The 17128-nt window shown below is 45.4% G+C and overlaps 1 protein-coding gene across 1 annotated transcript in view; it reads left to right on the top strand.

Annotated features, from left to right (window-relative positions):
• The first annotated feature begins 919 nt into the window (after positions 1-919).
• SV2B (synaptic vesicle glycoprotein 2B) overlaps positions 920-17128 on the top strand; it is a 187983-nt gene continuing 171774 nt past the window's right edge. The window contains exon 1 of the mRNA XM_046654086.1: positions 920-980. The gene's annotated coding sequence lies outside the window, so the exon portion shown is untranslated. The remainder of the gene's footprint in view (positions 981-17128) is intronic.

Below are 17128 nucleotides of genomic sequence, written 5' to 3'. Positions count from 1 at the left end.
GCTGAACAGAGGACCCAGGAGCCTCGCGCCCGCGGCGCTCGGTGTGGCGGAGGCGCGCTGCGCGCTGCGCCTGGGCAGGCGGCTGCGGCGGCGTGGGCGCGGTGATGCAGGTGTGACACCCGCGGACTCCTGCCTCGGCCCGGATCGCCCCAGCGCCGCGTGAGCTCGAGCTGCTGGCGGGGCCGCCAGGGCGGACGCTGCCCCGCCGCACCCGGAGGCGGCCGCCCGCGGACTTCCCACCCAGGTAGGGGACGGCGTTGCTTGCTCTGGTGCGTGCAGACCCGGCCGGGGCACGGACCCCGCGCGCTCCTGGGGGCTCCCAAGCTCGCCCGCCGGGGCTGAAACGTACACGCCGGAGCCTCTGAAGGTTGTTTATAGTAAATTGCACAAAAGGCAGGGAAGGCTCTTGGAAAGCGGGCGCCGAAAAGCAAGGACTTGCCCGCTGCCCCGGGGCTGCGCGCTTCTTTCAAGGTGGCATCCCCAAGGGCTGTTTTTAAACCCTATTTGAACTGTTAGCGCCATACATAGTTTTGCAACTTAGGCTGCTGACATTTATAACTCTGTTTCCGTAAGCTTCCTAGCCACCGCTTTTAGTTTCAATTCGATTCCTACTAGATGGATTCTGTTGTTGTTGGTTTGTTTTGAAAGAACAGGTTAAAAACATGCCTACACCTGGTGGCTCTGGGTTGGGGTTTGTGAGTGTGTATTTCTGTATGTGGAGGGCGCCCTCCGCGGGCGTGGGAGCCGTTTCTTAGGGACACAGAGAGGATTTGTTTATAGATGGATTTTAGCGCAAGGAAAAGAACATGATTTGTTCTGCAGGGTTGGGCGAGCAAATGCGTTCAGCCAGGGAGGAGCGAGGCACTGCCGTTTCTTCCGCAGACGGGTGTTAGAGATCTCTGCTGTCCAGGGTTCAGCCGGGCTGCTGAAACACGATCCTTTATCCAGAAGTCACAGATGCAAACTAGCTCCGTTTAAAGGTAACTTGAAGTCGGCTTCTTGAGCTCTGATAAGAGCAGCCCAGGTCGGGAGGGGTGAGGTGGGCTCTAAGAGGTGCCTGCTCGTTTTTTAAAAAAGCCTGTTTGAGAGGTAAATGTGGGTGGTTTGAGGCTCAGGGAATGGCAGGTGAGGGATGACAGGTGTGTGCGAGGGAGAATTGGGCACTGTAGCCAGCTCAGTGGTCATTCTGGTCTCTTCTATGTTTTTGCTTCCTGCCCTTTCCAGAAGAGGTGACTTGTCCTGCTTGCTCCAGTCGATGCAGTAGATACAGTACAGGCTCATTCTGCATCTTTCTTGAGTCAGCAAAGACTCATCCAGCACCTAGTGTGCGCCAGAGGCCAGATTAATCCTTGGGGATGCAGAGATGATGAAAACAAAAGTGCGGGCTCCCCAGAAGCTCACACCTGGTGGGAGAGAAGCACCTGTAATAATGAAGTGTGCTAAGTTCAGTAAGGAAGGTGTGAAAACAGAGCGGCGGGAGCAGAGAGGAGGGAGGAATTAATTATGACAGTGATTATTTTTAGTATGAAACCCTCACAGATGAGGCATTACATAGATTTAAATAGGGACTGGGTTCTTCCCTTGGTCCTTGGTCTGTGAGTGACCCACATCGCTCTCCCACCCCATCAACATCACGGCCACTGGATGGGCAGAGCTTTTCAAGTCACAACAGGGCTGGTGTTTGCCGGACGTGACCAGACCCCAGTAGACGCAGACACAGGCTGACACCAAAGGAGGAGTGTGCCCAAGGCAGGTCAGGCTTTTTATTTATTTATTTATTTTAATGGATTGTTTTCCTAAATTCCAGGACCAGGAAGGTTTTGAAGCAGTGCTTCACAAAATCAGGGATTCTGGAAGATTCTGAGGGATTTTCTGAGCAGAACTTCTGCTTTTTTCCCCGTTGGGTGCCTGACCTGTCTGTGCTTGTCCCAGCCCAGTTCAAAAGAAAAGCTCTGACCTTGATTATATCTAAATGGGTGGAATAAAGGAAAACTAAAACCCTTACCACCAGTCCTCTCTGGGAGATGAAAATCCAGTCTCATGAATGTTTCTTCCTGGACAAAAGCTAAAAAATGATAAAATGAAGAGCTCTTGTGTTATGTATGTTTGCCAGAGATGCATATCACATGTATTTTGTAACCTAAACCATCATTGAGGTATTTGAAAAGCAGGCTGGTGCATTGCAAGGAGCACGGGCTTTGATGCTCAGACACAGGCAAGTGTTTTGGGCTAGTTACTTCGCCTCTCTTTGAGTTTTGGTTTCCTGATCTGTAAAATGGAATTAACAATAGAGTTGATATAATAATGACATAGTAGGTGCTTAAAAATATCTGTTCATTGTGAAATGATTGTCATGTATAAATTGCTTGGCACAAAGCAGGCACTCAAGAAATGGCACTTCATTCCCTGAGTACTTACTATGTGTCACGTACTGCTCTATGTGTGCAGAATTGAAGTAAATAAAGCCCCTCAAGGAGCTTAACTTGTGTATGTATATGTGTGTGTGTAAGATAATGGACAAATAAATAAGTAACTAGATAGTGTATCAGCCTATGATGCATTATAGGGGAGAGCAATAAAGCAGGGTAAGTGGAATGGGGAGTGCTGCCAGAAGGTAGCGTAAGCATGGTTATTTTTTTATACGGCTTGGTCAGGGAAGGCTTTGCTGAGAAGTGACATTTGACCAGACCCCTGGTGAAGTGAGGGAGCAAGCCAGGCAGATGTCTGAGCAAGAGCTTTGTGGGCAGCGCTACAGCACCTGCAAAACCCTGATGTGGGAGAGAAGCATGTTCGTGAGAAAATTGGAAAGGAGGCCAGGGAGGCTGAGGTTGAGTGAGTGAGGGGAACAGCAATAGGACTTGAGGTCAGAGGGGTAGCATAGCAAGGTCACTGGGGTAGTGCCTCTTGTAATTTCTATTTGTCGCTCAGATTTATGTCCTGAGCTCTGGTTTAAGGAATTGGCTGGAATTCTACACTCTACGTTTAGAAGGTTGGGTGGTAGACATAGGTTCCTGTGGTCACTCAGAGCGTAAATGAACGCAGCAAGCAGAGGCATAAATCTTTGCAAGGCGACGAGAGGCACAGGAATTAGGGAGCAAGTGCCAAACAGTGTCTGATGCGTTTCCTCCACATCAAGGACTGTATTTGTGCTTCTTTTGAACCTTAGTATTTTGTTAGTTTCCTTTCCCCCACCATGAAAGAAAGGGTCTCCTTTATTGAATAGTCTTGCAGGTATTGTCCTTGCTGGTTGTTTTTCTTTTTTCTTTGAGAGCAATAATAGTTTCTATGGTTATGGAAAGGTGTTGGAATCAAATGGAAATATACTGGCCTTTGGTGTACCATGGAATGCATTTACATAATATCATATGACGCATTTATTTGAGACTTCCTTCCATCTTGGAGGCTTCCTGTGAAAGTCGCAGTTTGCTGCTGTGTCCTTTTGAGGTTTGTTCCTCTCGAGAGCGTGTTTGGGGATTTGAGAGCTCCATCCCACGGCCGTCCTTGATGGCAGTAGGTTTACTGCAATGTGCTCCACCGACAGAAATGGGACTGGATGCCTGAGAATCTTGTCAAAGTTTCTCTGAAATAGGATATGGCGAGGCTGGGTCACGGTCAGGGTAGCTGCCCGGGTGTCCCCCAAGTTACTTCAGAAGGTGACATTTACCTCTGTGAATTTCCCCCATGGCTTTTAGTCTTGCTGCCTCAGAAACCTGATCTGTCTCTTGGGGCCACATCACAGTGACCTTGCTCACCTGCATGCCAATCTGCTGATTTGCAGTGGCTGAGACACGGTGTGGTATGGTTAGTGTGTCTTCTTCCTGCAGACGCCCTTTTGTGAGAACTAAATCACAAGAAGTTTTCCCCATGAGCACCTACCCAGAGCAAAGCAGCTGAGATGCCTACCCTTGGGACTCATCACACACATTGGGGCTGATCTTGCCGACAGGCCTGCAGAACAAACCTCCCCCAAACTTAGTGGCTTAAAATGGCAACCATTTGTTATTTTCTCACATGTCTGTGGGTTGGCTGGGCAGTTCTGCAGATCTGGGTTGAGCTTGGTTGATCTCAGCTGGGTTTGCTCATGTGGCTTTGGTCTGCTGATGGAGTGGCCGAAGGCTGGCTGCTTTAGGATGGCCTCAGCTGGGACGCCTTGGCTCTGTTCCATGTGGTCTCTCAGCCTCCAGTGGGCGATGCTGGCATGTTCACATAGTAGCGGCAGGAGTCCAAGAGAATGGAAACTCTCATGGCCTCTTGGGGCCTAAGCTTGTAACTGGCACACTGTGACTTCATCCTTGTTTATTGACAAAAGTAAGTCACAAGGCCAGCCCAGAGTGAAGAAGCAGGGAAAGATGGCATTTTTTGATGGGCATTGCTGCACAGTCACATTGCAAAGAGCATGGATACAGGGAGGGGAAGAACTGGGGATATTTTTGCAATCATCTATCCTAGGGACCTTAATATTTAAAGTCCCCTTGGCTAAGGCTTCTTTTCTCCTAAACTTTGCTTGAATGAGCAATGTCTGCAACTTACCCTTTTTTCCTTTTTCTTTTTTTCTGTGTTTCCGTGTGTGACCAACTGTAGACCTATTTTTCTTTAGTCAGTCATTCATTCACCAGATATTTATTGAGTGCTGTCTATGTGCTAGGCATGTTATAGGCAGGGGAGACAGCAGTGAAAATAACGAGATCTATCCTCATGAAGCATTCATTCTAGTTGGGGGAGACATAACATGTAAGTAAACAAGTAAATGTGTAATATCAGGTGATGAAAGAACCTGAACCAGGGAAGGGAGGATGGAGTGCTTAGTTGAGTGGGGGTGGGGGGTAGGGAGGAGTAGGGGGTGGGCACTTTATATAAAGTCATCAAGGTGTCATGAAGGGAGTGAAAGAGTGAGCCAGATGGAGATCTGGGGAAAGACCCTTTCAGGCAGGGAAACAAGTGCAAAGGGCCTGAGGCAACAGAGTACTGGCATGTTCTAGAATAGCCAGGAGACTCAGGTAGAAGGATCTGAGAGAGGGGGAGCATGGTATAAGGTAAGATCAGAGAAATAGCAGGGAGCTAGGTGATACAGGGTCTTATAGGGCCCTTGTGTGGACTTTGGCTTTCTCTCTGAGCGAGATGGGAGGCCATTGGAGAATTGTGAGCACAGGTTGCCATTATCTGATTTATGTTTTCAATGCTCACTTGAGCTTTAGACCTTAGAAGAGGTTCTGAGGGCTCAAGTGTGGAAACAAGGAGATCAGTCAGGAGGCCACTGTGATCCAGATGAGAGGTGATGGTGGTTTGGACCAGGGTATGGCGGTGATGGTGAGAAGTCCAATTCTGGATGTATTTGATGATGGAGCAGAGAGGACTTGCGGGTGGGTTTGATGGGTTCAATTTAGGGTATGAGAGAAAGACAGGGGTCAAGGATGACTCCGCATATTTTGACCTGAGTAACTGGGAGGAGTTGCCCTTTACTGAGATGGAGAAGGAACAGTTATGGGGTTCAACTGGACATCCAATGGGAGATATTAAATAGGCTGTTATATGTGTGAGTCTAAAGTTGAAGGAAGAGGTCCTAGAAGGAGATACACATTTGAGTATCATTAGCATGTTATTTGTTTTTCCCTTCAATAAGCCAGGTCACTGCTGTATCACCAGTGCCCAGAATATTGCCTAGCACATAGTATGTGCTCAATGAATATTTACTGAGTGAATGAATGGAACCCTTTTATCACTGGAGGTGACTGCAGATCTTTGCTTCAGTGGCTCTTGAAGGGTAACTCCTTGACGTTATTTCCTTTCTTCCCAAGGTCTCCTGGGAGCCTTATTGTAGATCTTGTGGACTAAAAACAGACTTTAAACGTGAAGCCTCCAATTGCTTATACCTTACAGAAAGCAATGTGTGGTGACAAGTAAGAAAGAGAAACAAGTGGAGACCAAAAAATAGCTCGTACTTTCAAAAAAGGAGACGAGATTTTCCAGAGAGAAGTGGTTGAAATTCAGGGGTGTGATGTTCCTGGGTTATTATTATACTGCTCTTAATTTAAGATTAAGCAGGATCAGGGAAGAATCTTGTAAAAGGGAGAAACTTATTTAAATCAATTTTATGCCGAGCGAAAGAGTGTCACCGGCTTGTTGAAAAATCCCACATCCACAGCGTCTTGCATAATGTGTTCCTGTTTATAAAAGGAGAGAAATAGGCAGTAGCCTTACAGGGAAAGGAGAGGGATGGAATGACCTCAGTCTCAAACTCTAGGTACCCTGCCTTTCCTCCCCATGGTGTGGCTGAATATGAGTGTGAGTTTTGTTTGCAAAGATATTGGGGGCGGAAGGTGGGAAAAAAAGTAGGTGCTACAGTTGAAAGTCATTTCCTGTGTGTGCGTGTGTGTGTGTGTGTGTGTGTGTGAGAGAGAGAGAGAGAGAGAGAGAGAGAGAGAGAGAGAGACAGACAGAGAGCGAGCGAGCGAGAGCCAATAGTGGGATAAAAAAGAGAATTGAAGTCCAGAAGGAAGTACGAGAAAGAGATAGCCAGTTGACCTCCATTTTTGGGAGTGGGTAATAGGCCTGACCAGGTTGGGGGTAGGATGGAGGGATGGGGTTTGGAATCAGACAGAACTTGGTTTGAACTCAAGCTTCATTACTCTCTAGCTGTGTAAACTTGAGCAAGTTATTTAACTTCTTCAAGTCTTGGTTTCCTCAGCTGTAAAATGATGATGGTGACACTGATGATAATACTCAAGTTCTCTCCAGTTCCCTTTATGCTCCTGGACTTGGAAATATGTTGGTCTAAATGTCGATTAAGGGATCACTGTACCTGTTGAGGTACTTAAAGTTTCTGTGTGAAGAGAGAATTGAGAACCTGTCATTTAATGTTGCCAGTGCTATTGAGAAGATTATTTGCATGGGGCTATGCTGTTCCAAATGAGACAAGTGGATAATAATCAGCCTTATTGGCTAGAGATTTCCAAGGTGGCTCAGAGGGGAATCAACCTTCTATTCTCTGCAATAAGCCAAGCCCACTAGCTCATCTCTGTGACGTCCATGGTTTGTTGGAATTCCATGATGAAAATTTCTGAGTCCCTTGGATTATGTAGATGCAGAGATTTCCCTATCAGATGCCTCTGGGCATTACTTCCACAGAATCTGCCCCAGGTGTCTTCTACTGGACAAGTCTGCTGTTCTCTCCATTCCAGGCACATCATAGATATTTATTACATCATGAATGAGTAAATGCTGTTATGGTTGCATTGGTGGCTGAGCCTCTTCCTGGTTATTCCTCATTGGTCTGGGCAAGAAATGAGTGTAAGTGACAGTGATGGGCTAAGTCTTCAGCACCTAGTCAGTACTCAGCAGCTAATGGTTTCTCTCCCCCCACTTCCGTGCTTTTGCTGCCAATCTGGCCTCCTTTAGATCAAGGAAACACGCCCAGCTTTCGCTTGGAGCCCTCAGACACAACAGCAGCAAAGGCTACAGCTCCCTTGCTGTGTTGCCCATTGATCACAGCTCACCCAACAGTGTCTCGTGCTCTAGCAACGGAGACCACACCATGGATACTCTCCTTCAACTCACCAAACAGGAGCCTGTGGTCCTAGCAAGTCTTCCGGTTTTCTGTAGAAACTCCGGCTCCACTCACTTCCTGTTTCCTTTACTCATTTGAGCTTGCTTCTGTCTGGGTGGCAGTGAAGAGAGTAGCATGAACTTTCTTTGCCCAAAAGGCAATTGAAAATTCTCCCCTAACCAGTGACTGTGTAATCCCTCAGAGATAGAGTTGAACTGACCTCTTCTAGGAGCTAGATGGTATAGGCCACCTCCTTTCTCCCATTTCCATTTTATAGATGGAAACCTGGGGCCCAGAGAAAGGCAATTACAGACAACTCAATTCTTTTGCTTCCAGCTCTGCATAGATGCAAGAGAAGGTAATTCTGTCAGACCACTGGGGCCTTCTGGAATCACAGATTTCTGGACCTGGGAGTTGGCCGTTCATGCTGGGAGCTGGGTGCCATTAACTGCTTCCTATGTCAACCCCAGATGATGCCTGTGTTGGCAGGAGCTCTGGGCTCCTAAAATTCACCCAAGCAGGGAAAGGTGTGAGTTTTCAAGGTCTTTCCATGACAGAAACCTGCAAATGAATATTGCTAAGAAGAAGGAACAGAACATGACCTTGGATAAACGTGCCATCCATCATTATTTCTGAGTGTGCAGGTTTTGTTTTAATAAATATTTCATGGGCAGCTTTCTTTTCAGATCCAGAGCAAGCTCAAGGCAATGGAAGGACTTATTTGAGCTATGGGGTCTTCCCATTTCAGAGCTGAAGGAACCTTAGAAAGCAGGAATCTAAACTCCTTACTAGGCAAAGGAGGGAGCTGAGTCCAGAGAAGGCAATGACTTATTTAAGATCCTACAGTAAGTTAATGATGGAGAGAGGATCCAGCCCAAGTCAGCGCCACAGCCGCATAAGTTCATCTGAGGGTAGAGGATAAGAGAGACTGGGAAAACAGGGCCTGGGTCTCCTTCGTTATTATGCTTAGAAATCCTCTGAAACAGCACAACGTGTTTTCCCAGGCAGCTGAGAGCCTGATTAGGCTCCTCAACTGCTTCTTCTGAGAACTCCTCTGGGATTCCCCTGCCAGCTCCCACAGCCCAGGCCCAGGGAGGCTGCTCTTGTTTTTGCCTGCGGCCCCCGCTCTCCTGCCATGCACAGAATCTGACCGTGGCCTCTCGCCTGATCTGCGCTGCAGCAGATGGTGCTGAGGAATGGAGCCCAGCTGGCATGTAGGCGGCTCTGAGGGAGAGGAAACAGCCTTATGGGGTGGCCTGCTCCGGGCAGAGGGCTGGGCCTGGGGATGGGGCTGGAGAGGTCACGACAATGTCAGGAGCTCCTGACCTTGGCCCTGGAGAGCTCGAGGGACTCAGTTCCACACCAACTCCTATGATGAGTGATGAATGCATCCCACCCGTGGCTGCTTAAATGTCCATGGGTTACATGCAGCCACTTTTATTTTTTTAAGCAAAGCATAAACTTAAGCTTTAAGGAAAGGGAAGCTAAAGGGAAGCAGTAGCTTAAAAATTTAAGTCACAGAAGACAAGCTCAAGTGGAACAAAGCGGAGGTAGATGAGAAAGGGTCAGAAGCAATAGGGAAACAGGGTGGGAAGCTGAGCCAGGTTCTCCTCTGGCTCCCCATGATGGATGACTTCTCTTTTCTTCTTTTGGTGGTGCTGGCCAATCTCTGGCATGGAAGCTGTGCCAGGCTCCAGTCCTCACATCACAGGATTGGTGGCCTCCTGTTTCCAAGTGGCCCAGTGTGCGGGATCTTGGGGCATCACAGAGGGCTCTCAGAGGCCAGGTTAGTTCTATCACATTTCTCAGTTTTTTACCTGTGTCACTCCCAGGTTGGCATCCTGTTACTTTCAGCCCATTTCCTCCGGACAAGTAAGGCCCCTTCTGGCGGGGTCGACCTTCTAGTCAGTTCCTGGATTCTTGACTTCTTTGAGATGGTAGAAGGCAAAGAGCTCCAGAGCCAGTCTGCCTAGGTTCCCAGCCCGGCTCTGCTTCTTACTAATGTGAGATCTTGGGCAAGTCATTTAACAGCTCTTGCCTCAGTTTCCCAATCAGTAAAACGGGAATGATGATAGTATTACCTACTCTGTAGACTTATGGAGAATAAGACATGAGTTAACTTGCACAAAGGGGCTAGAACGGTGCCTGCCTCCCCGTGAGCGCACTGAGGGCAGATAGTATTCAACGCCATGTCCTGAATCCAACAACTGGCTCAGGTCCATTTATGGCAGCTGCCACTCCAGATAGAGATTGTCACCCTAGACTCCCTGGAGCTTGCTCAGGACTCTGGTCTGCCCCCTGTGCTCTCAACTCAGAGAGACAAGGTCATGCTTAGGGCTTGCCCATCTGAGAATGGGAGGGAAAAGTCACCCTCAGCTTATAAGGCTCACCACCAGCTTTGGCGCAGCACTTTAGTGTCCCGAGCGTGGGATCCTCATGACAGCCCTTGACTAAGCAGCCTGTAAATCTGTTTTATTCCCGCTTTATAGATAAAGAAATGGAAACAGGGAAGTTTAATTTTACAGCCAACATTAATTTTGTACTAAGTACTGGGGATGCACATATGCGTCAGCTGTTGTTCCTCTAGGAGCTTGAAGCGTGATCATGTGACAATAATGATTATTATTATGCACATATGATTTCATTTAATTCTCACAGTCCCTGTAAAGTGGGGGTTTATTGTTTCCATTTTATAATGGAGTAAATGGAGGTTCAGAGGAGTTAGATAACTTGCCCAAAGTTTAGCGTCTACTAAAGAAGCTACCTGATGCCCTAGAACATGTTCTTTGCCCTGTGCTGTGTTCCCTCCCCACCTCGTCCGTGAAGGCTTGTTGGGTGTGGCACTGGGCCTCAACGCGCAACCCTGACTCTAGGGTCCCCCACTCTTGCTGTGACAACACACTGTCTCTGACGGGAGTTTGCAAGTATCTACCTAGTGCCCAATGGGCTTAAACCAGGCTCCAGACCCACCTGCTTCCCAGCCTCTGGAGCTGTTCTCCTTCTCTCATACGTCCACCTGCCCTACTGTAGGCTTGTTCTCAGGGCCAGTACTTACCTGAAGCTGGAGATATTTTCACTGTGAAAGGGGTCAAACTTCAAGCGTCCTTGATGATAATGGGCCCTAACTCAGTGCTCCATGGCTCATAACTTGTTTCTTCTATAACTTTGAGACCAGTTTCCTGTCTTCCCCAAGGAGGAGTTGAGAGAAATCTGTGTTCCTCTGCATAATTGACTTCATTAATTCTAGACTCTAAGATTGATTTTGGGCCCAGGCCCAAACCATACTCTTCCACAAATATTTATTGGGCCACTGCTACATTCTAGGCCTTGTCTCTGAAGCCGTTCTCTTATTGGAAGGGTCTCTGTTTCTCTCTCTGAAACCTTTCATCTTCTGGAAGCAGGGGTCTTTGAGGTTTGTCTCCCTTGCTGCCCCAGGTGCTTCATGTGCCCAGGGAAACAAACCTCAGGGCCTTGTCACTCAAAGGATGGGACCAATAGCATCAGCATCACTCGGGAGCCTGTGGGAAATGTAGAATTTCGGGCCCCACTCCAGACCTGCTGAATCAGAACTTGCATTTTAACAAGATCTCTGGGTGATTTGTCTGTACAATAAAAGTAGGGCACAGGTCACAACCTCTTCATACCATTTTTTCCTGTCTTGAGAGCTCACATGGTCAATGGTTTTGGCCCCACAACCTCTGATTCATCAGAGAAGGAGGATCATGACTTGGGTGGGGGCCAAGCTTCCTCTGTTGGCCAGGTCTTATATGGGCTGCATGCCTGGGCTGTGCCATTGGGAAGCTCATTAAATAGTAATTATAATGCAAGGTGAGAAGGTGATATCATGGAGGTATATACTAAGTAAATGCTTGTGGGAGCACCAACTATAAGCAGTTGCTATTGCTGAATGAAGAGAGAAAACTGAGGGCCAGTAAAGGCTATTGGACCAGATGAAGGGGTACTGCTTAACTGAGCCTTGAAGGAGGGGTGCTTCTCCAGGTGGGTGGTGGGGAGGAGAAGGGTGTTCCTGATAGAGAAAGTAGTTTGAGGAGAAGCACATAGATCTCAAAGTACTTGGTTGATTTGAGAACACTAGGCAGTCTGATGTGGCTAAAACCTGGGCTGTGAGGTGGTGTTGGCCAGGGAGTGGAAGAGGGAGAGAAAGGGATGGGGAGAATGGTGGAAAGTGGCATGGAGACCCAGTGGAATCTCTCGGGGGTTTAAAGGTTATCATCAGGTGTGCTGAGGAGGAAAAAACTCAAGACCCACTGAGAGAATGGAGAAGCTGATGGTCTTGGTGCCTTAAAATGGTCTGTGAGTGGTGAGATAACCACTGTCCTGTGCTTCAGCCACGAGACTCGGCTCGGGGTCAGTTGAGTGGATCAGAAGTCTGACACAGCCTCCATCACAGACATCCATCCAACTAGAGAAGCAACAGCCGTGGAAACTGTGATTGATGTCTTAGAGATGTTTGAAGGTATAGAAAGAGCCAACAGAGCATGGAAGACATTTAGGAAATATAAGGAAGCCCTTAGACCACAGTTGCCCAGAACAAATGGAGCAGAAAGTTCTGTTTTCTGTATTTGAAATAGATGAGAGAGATGCAAGGGGACCAGGGAGCAGCGTTATTTCTCAGGCAGTTGCCTGAATTACATGGTTCCACTCATAACTGCTCCAAGAGTTAGTAATTAGTGGATTTCCCCCCTTTTCCCTTCTCACCACCATTTTGGATATATTACAACCCCATTATGGATAATCCTGAAAATTGAGGAAAGGAAAATCCAGCTGTAAGCCCACCATCTATGTAAGCATTTTGAATTATTTTCTTTATTTAGAAATACCCGTATTAAGTATGCAGTTTTGGAGCCCGTGGCCGAGACTGGCAAGCTCTTCCTCAAACCTGTGTCCGCCTCTTCCTTAGCACACGGACTCCACGTCCCAGCCTCTTTTGCAAGCGGGCGTGGCCATGCCACAGGTCCACTGATGCGATGAGAATGGATGCGACGCGCTCTGCTCCCAGGCCTGGTCCCTGAAGCTCCACGTGTGCTCCTCCAGGCTCTTTTCCCATCCACTGGCTGGCCCTACTTGGGGCTGTCTCACGTGCGAAAAATAAACCCTGACTGTATTAAACTACTGACAGTTTAGAATTTGTTACAGCCATTAGCCTCCCTTTACCAACACAGAATCTGAAAATTTAATTAGCAGTTTCTTGTAAGCTTATGAAAACACATGGTGCAGCATCAAGAAGAATGTTTCTTGATAACATAAAGATTAAAAAGGTACCTCGGGGCTGGCTGTTGGGTTGCCCGTTTCCTGGGAGCTCCTTCAATGCAGAAAAGGGTACGATGTTAAACATAGTTTTTCCTCTGATGACTGTTCCGGGAAAGTCTGCCCTCTGAAAAGACTAAAGTTCAATATTTCCCCATTCCTTCCCCATTGTTTCTGACTTCTACGAAATGATGGGGATATCTTGTAGAATCCCATATCATTTTTTACAAAAATTAGGCTCCAGAAATAATAATCTGTTTTCCTGAAGATCTGGGAAATTCTCGCCATATGAATAATGGAGTGTTGGATCTAGTTGTCTTATGCCGTGTAATCTAGCATCTTATGGGCTGAGAACTGTGCTAGGCAAGTCAGGAAAGCTTCTTGGACATTAGCTCTACCTTTATTGGCAAATACCCGACCACCATGTAGCATATATGCCTCACATGGAGCTGACTTCTCCAGATAAGTTAGTTGTGTGTATCCTTGTTTGTAGCCCTTGCCATCCACGGAGGCTTGGAAATAACTCGCAGGTGAATTCAATCTTTTTGCTCCTGATGCTGTAGTGTAGATTCTCAAAGGGCATGGGGAGAGGCATGGCCAGAGATTTATTGGCCGGTGTATTCTCAAAGTCTGATGTTGTGAAGGTGTGGAAGGCGTTTGGCGGCCAAGTGTAGCATAGTATAAATTTGATTCTTTTGTTTCAGATTTTTTTTTAAGATTTTATTTTTCTTTCTTCTCCCCAAAGCCTCCCGGTACATAGTTGTATATTTTTAGTTGTGGCTCCTTCTAGTTGTGGCATGTGGGACACTGCCCCAGCATGGCTCAATGAGTGGTGCTATGTCGGCACCCAGGATCCAAACCGGTGAAACCCTGGGCCACCTGCAGTGGAGTGCGTGAACTTAACCACTCGGCCATGGGGCCGGCCCCCTAAATTTGATTCTTGCTCAAAAGTGACACTTAACCATTCTATTTCTAGTTTTTATTATTTTTTCTTTTTTTTTTTTGGATGCTATTGATCTGTTATTCTAATATGAGGTGATTGTCTTCTAGATGTGTCACAATGTGGTCTTAGTGAGACTTCTTTCCCCTGGTGAACACTATAGGAATTAATGTAGTGAACACTGGTGGGTTCCCCAACTCACTTCCACCCAGTTTAGTCTAGGTCAACAACGATAATCCCATTCACTTTGCCAGTCATTGGCTCAGAAATTTGACTCAATTCTGGCTCATGAAACATGAGGATAAATTAGTAAAAGGGCTTCTGGGAAAGGTTTTCTCATTCCTAAGATGGAAAAACACACAGAAAGCACAGTCCTTTCTCTTCCTCTGGACATTGTCATGTGTAGATATTATACCTGAAATGGTGGCAGCCATTGCTATCAGCTTGAGGCTGAAACGAATGCTAAGGGATGGCAGAGCAGAGATGTGGAAAGAACCTGGGCTCCAGATGATGATCACAGAGTTTATGAATCAACTCATTCTGAAATCCTTACATCTGGGCTTTCTGTTTTCTTATTGCTTAAGCTAGTTCTGTTTTGTTGAGGCAAAATAGTTTTTTATGTGGAAAACACTGTTGGCTGCCTGCCCAATATCTTTTCCCCTTGTCTTTGTTGCTATGAGAACCTCATTTTTTTTTTTCCCCAGGGAGGGAAGGGCAATATGCCCAGATAAAAAATGCTTTCTCTTAAGATTCCTTTTCAGCTAGGGATGGCCATATGACCCATCTAATTCTAGCTGTTGAGATATAGGTGATAATTTCTGAGTGGGGCCTCAGGAAATCTTTTTAATGGGAATAGATTTTTTTTTTCACCTTCTAAACTCTTTGTCATATTTAGGATTATAGGTAATATTTGTTGAATTGTGGAGTACTTCATCTAGGTATAAATGTGTATTATCTAGCAGATAAGATTTAGAATTTGAGGTATGACTTTGTTGCCACTGTTTAGTTTCAGTATATATGCAATTTACATCCAGTTTGAGGTTGTTTTTCTTCATTGAAAGAATTTTCTTTTTTGGGGGGGAGTCGCAATTTACTAGACAATAGTAAGCTATTTTCTGGTGTTGCTCAGCAATGCAGCCTATTTATTTATTTGTTTTTCTTTTTACTTTTTGACCCCCTTCACCCATTTCTCCCACCCCTTCCACTGCCCACCTCTGGCAACTACCAATCTTTCCTCTGTATCTATGAGCTTGAGTTTTTTTAGATTCTACATATAAGGGAGATCATAAGGATTTGTTTTTCTCATCTGACTTACTTCACTTAGCATAATGCCCTCGTGGTCCATCTCTGTTGTTGCAAATGGCAAGATTTTATTCTGTTTTATGACTGAATAATATTCCATTATGTGTGTATATATATATATATATATATATATATATACACGCACACACACATATATAGATGCCACAGTTTATTTATCCATTCATTTGTCGATGGGCACTTAGGTTGCTTCCATATTTTGGCTATTGTAAACAATGCTGCAATGACCATGGGGGTGCGTGTATCTTTCAAGTTAGTGTTTTCATTTTCTTTGGACAAATACCCAGAAGTGGAATTGCTGGATCATATGGTAGTTCTCTTTCTAATTTTTTGAGGAACTTCCATACTATTTTCCACAGTGGCTGCATTAATTTACATTCCCACCAACAGTACACAAAGGTTCCCTTTTCTCCACATCCTTTCCAACACTAGCTATTTCTTGTCTTTTTGAGGATAGCCATTTTAAACAGGTGTGAGGTGATATCTCATTGTGGTTTTGATTTGTGTTTCCCTGATGATTAATGATATTGAACATCTTTTCATGTACCTGTATGTCTTCTTCGGAAAAAATGTCCATTCAGATCTTTTGCCCATTTTTTAATCAGATTGGTTTTTTTTTGCTATTAAGTTGTATGAGTTCTTTATATTTTGGATATTAGTCCCTTATCAGATATATGATTTGCAAATATTTTCTCTCATTTGATAGGTTGACTTTTCATTTTGTTGATGATTTCCCTTGCTGAGCAGAAGCTTTTTAGTTTGATGTTGTCACACTTATTTAATATTTTAATTTGTTGCTTTTGCTTTTTGTATCAGATTCAAAAAATCATCACCAAGACCAATGTCAAGGAGCTTATTGCTTATGTTTTCTTCCAGCAGTTTTGTGGTTTCAGTTCGTATATTTAAGTCTTTAATCTCTCTCTCTCTCTTTTTTTTTTGGTGAGGAAGATTGTCCCTGAGGTAACATCTCTGCCAGTCTTCCTCCATTTTGTATGTGAGATGTTGCCATAGCATAGCTTGATGAGTGGTGTGTAGGTCTGCACCTGGGATCCAAATCTGCAAACTCCATGACACCAAAGCAGAGTGTGCAAACTTAACCATTACGCTACAAGGCCGGCCTCCTTTAATCCATTTTGAGTTAATTTTTGTGAGTGGTGTAAGATAGTGGTTGAGTTTCATTCTTTTGCATGTGGCTGTGCAGTTTTCCCAACACTGTTTATTGAAGAGACTGTCCTTTCCCCACTGTATATTCTTGACTCCTTTGTCGTAAATTAGTTGACCATATATGTGTGGGTTTATTTCTGGGCTCTCTATTCTGTTCCATTGATCTATGTGTCTGTTTTTATGGCACTAGCATGCTGTTTTAATTACTGTAGCTTTGTAATATAGTTTGAAACCAGGGAACATGATGCCTCCAGCTTTGTTCTTCTTTCTCAAGATTACTTTGGCTATCAGGAGTTTTTTGTGGTTCCATACAAACTTTAGGATTATTTGTTCTATTTCTTTGAAAAATGTCCTTGGAATTTTGGTAGATTTTGCATTGAATTTGTAGATTGATTTGGGTAGTATGGACATTTTAACAATGTTGTTTCTTCTGATTCATGAGCGTGGAATATCTTAGCATTTATTTGTGTCATCTTCAATTTTTTTCATTAACGTCTTGCAGTTTTCAACAAATGGGTCCTTCACCTCCTTGGTTAAATTTATTCCTAGGTATTTTATTCTTTTTAATGCAACTGTAAATGGGATTGTTTTCATTTAAAAATGATGTTATCATTTTTTTAAAGATTTAATTTTTTTAGAGCAGTTTTAGGTTCACAGTGAAATTGAGAGGCAGGAACAGAGAGTTCCCTTATCCCCTCTGCCCCTAAACATGCACAGCCTCCTCCATTGTCACCATCCGCCACCACAGCAGTGCATTTGTTGTAATTGATAAACCAACGTTGACGCATCATAATCACCTAGAGTCCGTAGCTTACCTTACGGTTCCCTCTTGGAGTTGGACATTCTGTGTCCCACATAGTTTTTAAGCTGAGAAGCTCGCACTGACCCTTATA

The sequence above is a fragment of the Equus quagga genome, chromosome 2 (assembly GCF_021613505.1).
Source record: "Equus quagga isolate Etosha38 chromosome 2, UCLA_HA_Equagga_1.0, whole genome shotgun sequence".
Lineage (NCBI taxonomy): Eukaryota > Metazoa > Chordata > Mammalia > Perissodactyla > Equidae > Equus > Equus quagga.
The sequence above is the reverse complement of the archived record's forward strand: the minus strand, read 5'-3'. Positions and strand labels throughout refer to the sequence as shown.